The sequence below is a fragment of the Lolium rigidum genome, chromosome 2, assembly GCF_022539505.1.
Source record: "Lolium rigidum isolate FL_2022 chromosome 2, APGP_CSIRO_Lrig_0.1, whole genome shotgun sequence".
Taxonomy (NCBI): Eukaryota; Viridiplantae; Streptophyta; class Magnoliopsida; order Poales; family Poaceae; genus Lolium; species Lolium rigidum.
The window spans coordinates 80435936-80442526 of NC_061509.1; positions in this window are offsets into that span (position 1 = coordinate 80435936).

Here is a 6591-nt window from a genome sequence, read left to right on the forward strand (position 1 = left end):
GAAGAAAAGTGGTGATGCGCCGAGAGGCGGGTCGGCGTTGTTGTCTCGTCAAAGACTCGTTCACGGAACGGCCGGGGAAAGAGGGGCCCGTCTACAAAGTATATTGCGGCGTATAGGTGACCAAACATTCTAATCATCGGCACTAAAATGGAAGAAAGAGCCAAGTGGTATCTCAACTAGATATCATATGCCTCATACTTTGTTGGTCGAAAGAAATATTAACATTCCGGGATGGGGTCGGTGAGGCCGGGTAGGATGCACAAGAGATTGATATTTGTGCCATCGCACCGGGCTCACTGGCCCCACCCCGAGTGTACAAGTGACCAAACAATTTAATCATCGGCACTAAATGGAAGAAAGGCCAATGCAATTAAGAAGTAGCTAGTATGAACTAAATGGAATGCCTCATACTTTGTTGGGCGAAACAAATATTAACATCCGGGGATGGAGTAAGCGAGGCCGGGTAGGATGCACAAAATATTGATACTTGTGCCATCATACCGGGCTCACTTGCTCCACCCCGAGTGTACGAGTGATCGACCAACCATCTAATCATCGGCAAGTACAAAAACACCAACAAACCGGCAACCATGGTGACATAAGTCAAGATGCTCAAACACACATAGAATGCATGGAGAAGATGCTCCAAAGGGATTATTCATCACTTGGTATATAGACCAAGTGATGCTGGAAAAGAGAGGCCAATCAAGAACCGAGTAAATCCGATAAGTGATAGATATGCCTAAACAAGCAACAACACATAGCATATCCCGGCTAACCGGATGAGACAAGTCTTGGTAGCCAAGCTGAATCACCTAGCACCACCTAGCCTTTTAAAACCATCGAAACAGTCCTTTTTCTTCAAAGGATACCACGGTGGCATTCATTTACATGATCCCCTACTGTGGATATCTCTATTTTCATCAAAGCCAACAAGAAATAGAAATTTATCATTACTCGGTTGAGTTCAAAACAAAGCTGGGGTACCATAAGGGATTATTCATCACTTGGTAGTAACCAAGTGATGCTTGGCAGAGAGAGGCCAATCCTCGAGCTAGTCAATCCAGTAGAGATGGATATGCATAAGTAAGCAAGAACACATAGCCTATCCAAGTTAACCGAGATAAAACCAACCTTGACGGCCAACTTAATAACCTAGCATCACCTAGTCTTTTAAACCATCGAAACTTCCCATTTTCTTCAAAGGATACCACGGTGGCATTCATTTACATGATTCCCTAATGTGAATATCTCTATTTTAGTATCTGTTCTTATCCAAGTTTTTGCCTCGGCCTTTGCATCATTGGCTAAGCCAAGACATCTAGCATCCGGCCGAGGAGCTTCTTTCTTTTTAGGGAACTATATGAACTATATGCACATGATCCGGTAAGCATAGTAGCATACCATAAGCTCACAACAATCCATCAAGTAAATGTTCACAAGGATACCACGGTAGCATAGTAGCATACCATAAGCTCACAAGAATCCATCATTTTCTTCACAAGGATACCACGAGTAGCATACCATAGTAGCATTTAATGCATTTAAATGAACCGGTAGCATCAAAACCAACCAAATGTCCAACTAGCAAGCAATACCAAGTGAGCAAGTCTTCATTACCTTGTACGGAGTTCGAGACATGGATTTATTTCCAACAAAGGATGGAAATCAAATTAACATCATTGAATTAAATTGAATCATTACCATCACATGGTTCATCAATAACAATTAGGGGCAATGCATCCAGAGCAACAGCAGCAATGCATCCAGAGCAACAGCAACAATGCATCCAGAACCACTACTGAGGTACATCAACCATGAGCAATGAGCCGATAAGTAAATCACTAGCACATGATGATCATTTGACCATTTAGAGCATGGACACACAAGCAATAGCAACGGTATAGTTCACCGGGAATGGTGAGAAGGTGCAAGAGCATGCATCTAGCTGCGGCAACAATGACAAGAAGCTAGGATAGATAGATCAACGAGCAACATCAGCCAGTACATCAACGACAACGGCGGCTACAATCGAGCATGCATCTAGGCTGCAGCAACAATGACATCAGCTAGGATAGATAGATAGATTGCATCCGAGTAGCACATCAACGAGCAACGGCGGCTAGCACAACAACAACAACGACGAGCACAACCAGAGCGGCACACAAGCATTTCGTCGAGCACTTTGTGCTCGCGCGGGAGAGGAAGAGGGAGGGGAGGGGAGGGGAGGGAGAGAGTTCACCGACGACGGGGGTGGAGGAGGAGGTTGACGACGACGGCGGTGGTGGAGGAGGAGGAGGACGCGGCGGCTCCTCCACCTTCACGCGACGGCGGCCCTCCTCACGGCGGCCCCTCCTCGCCGTAGCGCGGCGACTTGTGCTGCGAGTGGCGGGGATGGGAGGACCGTGGCGGCATGCGGCCCTCGCGGAGGAAGGCGGCGGCGACGGCGATGGCGACGACCATGGCGGCACGCGGCGGATCGAAGGAGAGGGGAGAGGGGAGAGGGGAGGGGAGAGGGGAGGGGATAGGTGAACAGGCGTGGGGGAGGGGCACATGCGATGATATAAGTTCTCTTAGTTCTGTGGCGCACCCGAGCAAGTGCGCCACAGAATCAACTCTCTACGTGGCGCACCGAAGCACGTGCGCCACGGAAAGAGTTATTTACGTGGCGCGGCGACGCCATGTGCGCCACGAAATACCTACACTAATAATTGGTGGTGGCGAGGATGTGGGCCCCATACAATTTACGTAGGCGCAATGTTCAGCAGTGCGCCACAAAATTAAGCTATTTCTATGGCGCACCTAGCATGGTGCGCCACAAAATAAGTTTCTGTGGCGCATTCAAAACGGTGCGCCACAGAACTAAGCTTTGCCTATAAGGGTTTTCCTACTAGTGTTTGTTTTTGTTTTTGTTTTTGTTTTTGTTTGAATAAAATCGGATCTTAGCATTCTTTGTTTGGGAGAGAGACACGCTCCGCTGTTTCGTATGAACACATATGTTCTTAGCTATACTCTTAATGTTCATGGCGAAGGTTGAAACTGCTTCGTTCATTGTTATATGGTTGGAAACAGAAAATGCTGCATGTGGTAAATGGTATAATGTCTTGAATAATTTGATACTTGGCAATTGTTGTGCTCATATAGATCATGTTTAAGCTCTTGCATCATGTACTTTGTACCTATTAATGAAGAACTACATAGAGCTTGTTAAAATCTGGTTTGCATGATTAGTTTCTCTAGAGTCTAGATATTTTACTGGTTAAGGTGTTTGAACAACAAGGAGACGATGTAAAGTCTTATAATGCTTGCAATATGTTCATATGTAAGCTTTGCTTGCACCGTTTCATACTTTGAGTTTGCTTCAAACAACCTTGCTAGCCTAGCCTTGTATTGAGAGGAATTCTTCTCGTGCATCCAAATCCTTGAGCCAAAAACTATGCCATTTGTGTCCACCATACCTACCTACTACATGGTATTTCTCTCGCCATTCCAAAGTACATTACTTGAGTGCTACCTTTAAAAATTCTATCCTTTGTCTTTGCAATATATAGCTCATGGGAAAAATAGCCTTAAAAACTATTGTGGTGAAGAATATGTACTTATGTGTCTTATTTCTTAATAAGTTGCTTGTTGAGCGGTAACCATGTTTACGGGGACGCCATCAACTTTTTCACCTTTGTTGAATATCATGTGAGTTGCTATGCATGTTCGTCTTGTACGCAAGTAAGGGCGATTTTCATGATCAAATGGTTTGAGTATGCATATTGTTAGAGAAGAACATTGGGCCGCTAACTAAAGCCATGATCCATGGTGGAAGTTTCAGTTTGGACAATTAATCCTCAATCTCTTATGAGAATTTTAACTCGTTGTTGAATGCTTATGCATTAAAGAGGAGTCCATTATCTATTGTCTATGTTGTCCCGGTATGGATGTCTAAGTTGAGAATAATCAAAAGCGAGAAATCCAATGCGAACTTTCTCCTTAGACCTTTGTACGGGCGGCATAGAGGTACCCCTTTGTGACACTTGGTTGAAACATATGCTATGCAATGATAATCCATGTTAATCCAAGCTAATTAGGACAAGGTGCGAGCACTATTGGTATACTATGCATGAGGCTTGCAACTTATAGGATATCTTATGCATAACACATATGATTTATTACTACCGTTGACAAAATTGTTTCTTGTTTTCAAAATGAAAAGCTCTAGCACAAATATATTAATCCATGCTTCCCTCTGCGAAGGGCCATTCTTCTACTTTATTGTTGAGTCAGTTTACCCATTCTTTCTATCTTAGAAGCAAACACTTGTATCAACTGTGTGCATTGATTCTTACATGTTTACCTATTGCACTTGTTATATTACTTTGTGTTGACAATTATCCATGAGATAAATATGTTGAAGTTGAAAGCAACTGCTGAAACTTATATCTTCCTTTGTGTTGCTTCAAAGCTTTCTACTAAGAATTTATTGCTTCATGAGTAACTCTTATGCAAGTCTTATTGATGCTTGTCTTGAAAGTACCATTCATTAAAAAAAGTCTTTGCTATATGATTCATTTGTTTACTCATTGTCTTCACCATTGCTTCGAATCGCTGCATTCATCTCATATGCTTTACAATAGTATTGATCAAGATTATGATAGCATGTCACTTCCGAAATTATCCTTGTTATCGTTTACCTACTCGAGGGCGAGTAGGAACTAAGCTGGGGATGCTTGATACGTCTCAAACGTATCTATAATTTCTTATGTTCCATGCTACTTTTATGATGATACTCACATGTTTTATACACATTATATGTCATTATTATGCATTTTCCGGCACTAACTTATTGACGAGATGCCGAAGAGTCGATTCTTTGTTTTACTCGCTGTTTTTGGTTTCAGAAATCCTACAAAGGAAATATTCTCGGAATTGGACGAAATCAACGCCCAGGGTCTTATTTTTCCACGAAGCTTCCAGAAGACCGAGGGAGAAACGAAGTGGGGCCACGAGGTGGCGACACACTAAGGCGGCGCGGCCAAGGAGGGGCCCTTCCGCCTAATTAAAGCCTTCGTCGCGAAAACCCCAGTACCGAGAGCCACGATACGGAGAACCTTCCAGAGACGCCGCCGCCGCCAATCCCATCTCGTGGGATTCAGGAGATCGCCTCTGGCACCCTGCCGGAGAGGGGAATCATCTCCCGGAGGGCTCTTCATCGCCATGATCGCCTCCGGATCGATGTGTGAGTAGTTCAGCCCTGGACTATGGGTCCATAGCAGTAGCTAGATGGTTGTCTTCTCCTCATTGTGCCATCATGTTAGATCTTGTGAGCTGCCTATCATGATCAAGATCATCTATTTGTAATGCTACATGTTGTGTTTGTTGGGATCCGATGAATATTAAATACTATGTCAAGTTGATTATCAATCTATCATATATGTTGTTTATGTTCTTGCATGCTCTCCAGTTGCTAGTAGAGGCTCTGGCCAAGTTGATACTTGTGACTCCAAGAGGGAGTATTTATGCTTGATAGTGGGTTCATGCCTCCATTGAATCGGGGACAGTGACAGAAAGTTCTAAGGTTGTGGATGTGCTGTTGCCACTAGGGATAAAACATCAATGCTTTGTCTAAGGATATTTGTGTTGATTACATTACGCACCGTACTTAATGCAATTGTATGTTGTTTGCAACTTAATATTGGAAGGGGTTCGGATGATAACCTGAAGGTGGACTTTTTAGGCATAGATGCATGCTGGATAGCGGTCTATGTACTTTGTCAGTAATGCCCTGATTAAATCTCATAGTACTCATCATGATATATGTATGTGCATTGTTATGCCTTCTTTATTTGTCAATTGCCCAACTGTAATTTGTTCACCCAACTTGCTATTTATCTTATGGGAGAGACACCACTAGTGAACTGTGGACCCCGGTCCATTCTTTTACATCTGAAATACAATCTACTGCAATTGTTCTTTGCTGTTCTTCGCAAACAATCATCATCATCCACACAATACGTTTAATCCTTTGTTTACAGCAAGCCGGTGAGATTGACAACCTCACTCATGTACGTTGGGAGCAAAGTACTTTGATTGTGTTGTGCAGGTTCCACGTTTGCGCCCGAATCCCTGGTGTTGCGCCGCACTACACTCCGCCACCAACGACCTTCACGTGTTCCTTGACTCCTACTGGTTCGATAACCTTGGTTTCTTACTGAGGGAAAACTTGCTGCTGTACGCATCACACCTTCCTCTTGGGGTTCCCAACGGACGTGTGTCTTACACGCCATCAGCCGCCGCGGAGGGCAGGCACACGACTAGGACTCGAGTAGCTGGCGTGGGGGCTGAGACCCTGATAACCCACAAGTATAGGGGATCGCAACAGTCTTCGAGGGAAGTAAAACCCAAATTTATTGATTCGACACAAGGGGAGGTAAAGAATACTTATAAGCCTTAACAACTGAGTTGTCAATTCAGATGCACTGGAAAAGCACTAGTAACGGGGGTGATGTGAAAGCGACGAGTAATATGAGAGCAGTAGTAACGGTAACATAGCGGTAGTAGCAGTAATATGAGAGCAATGGCACCGAGAAAATAGTTGATACT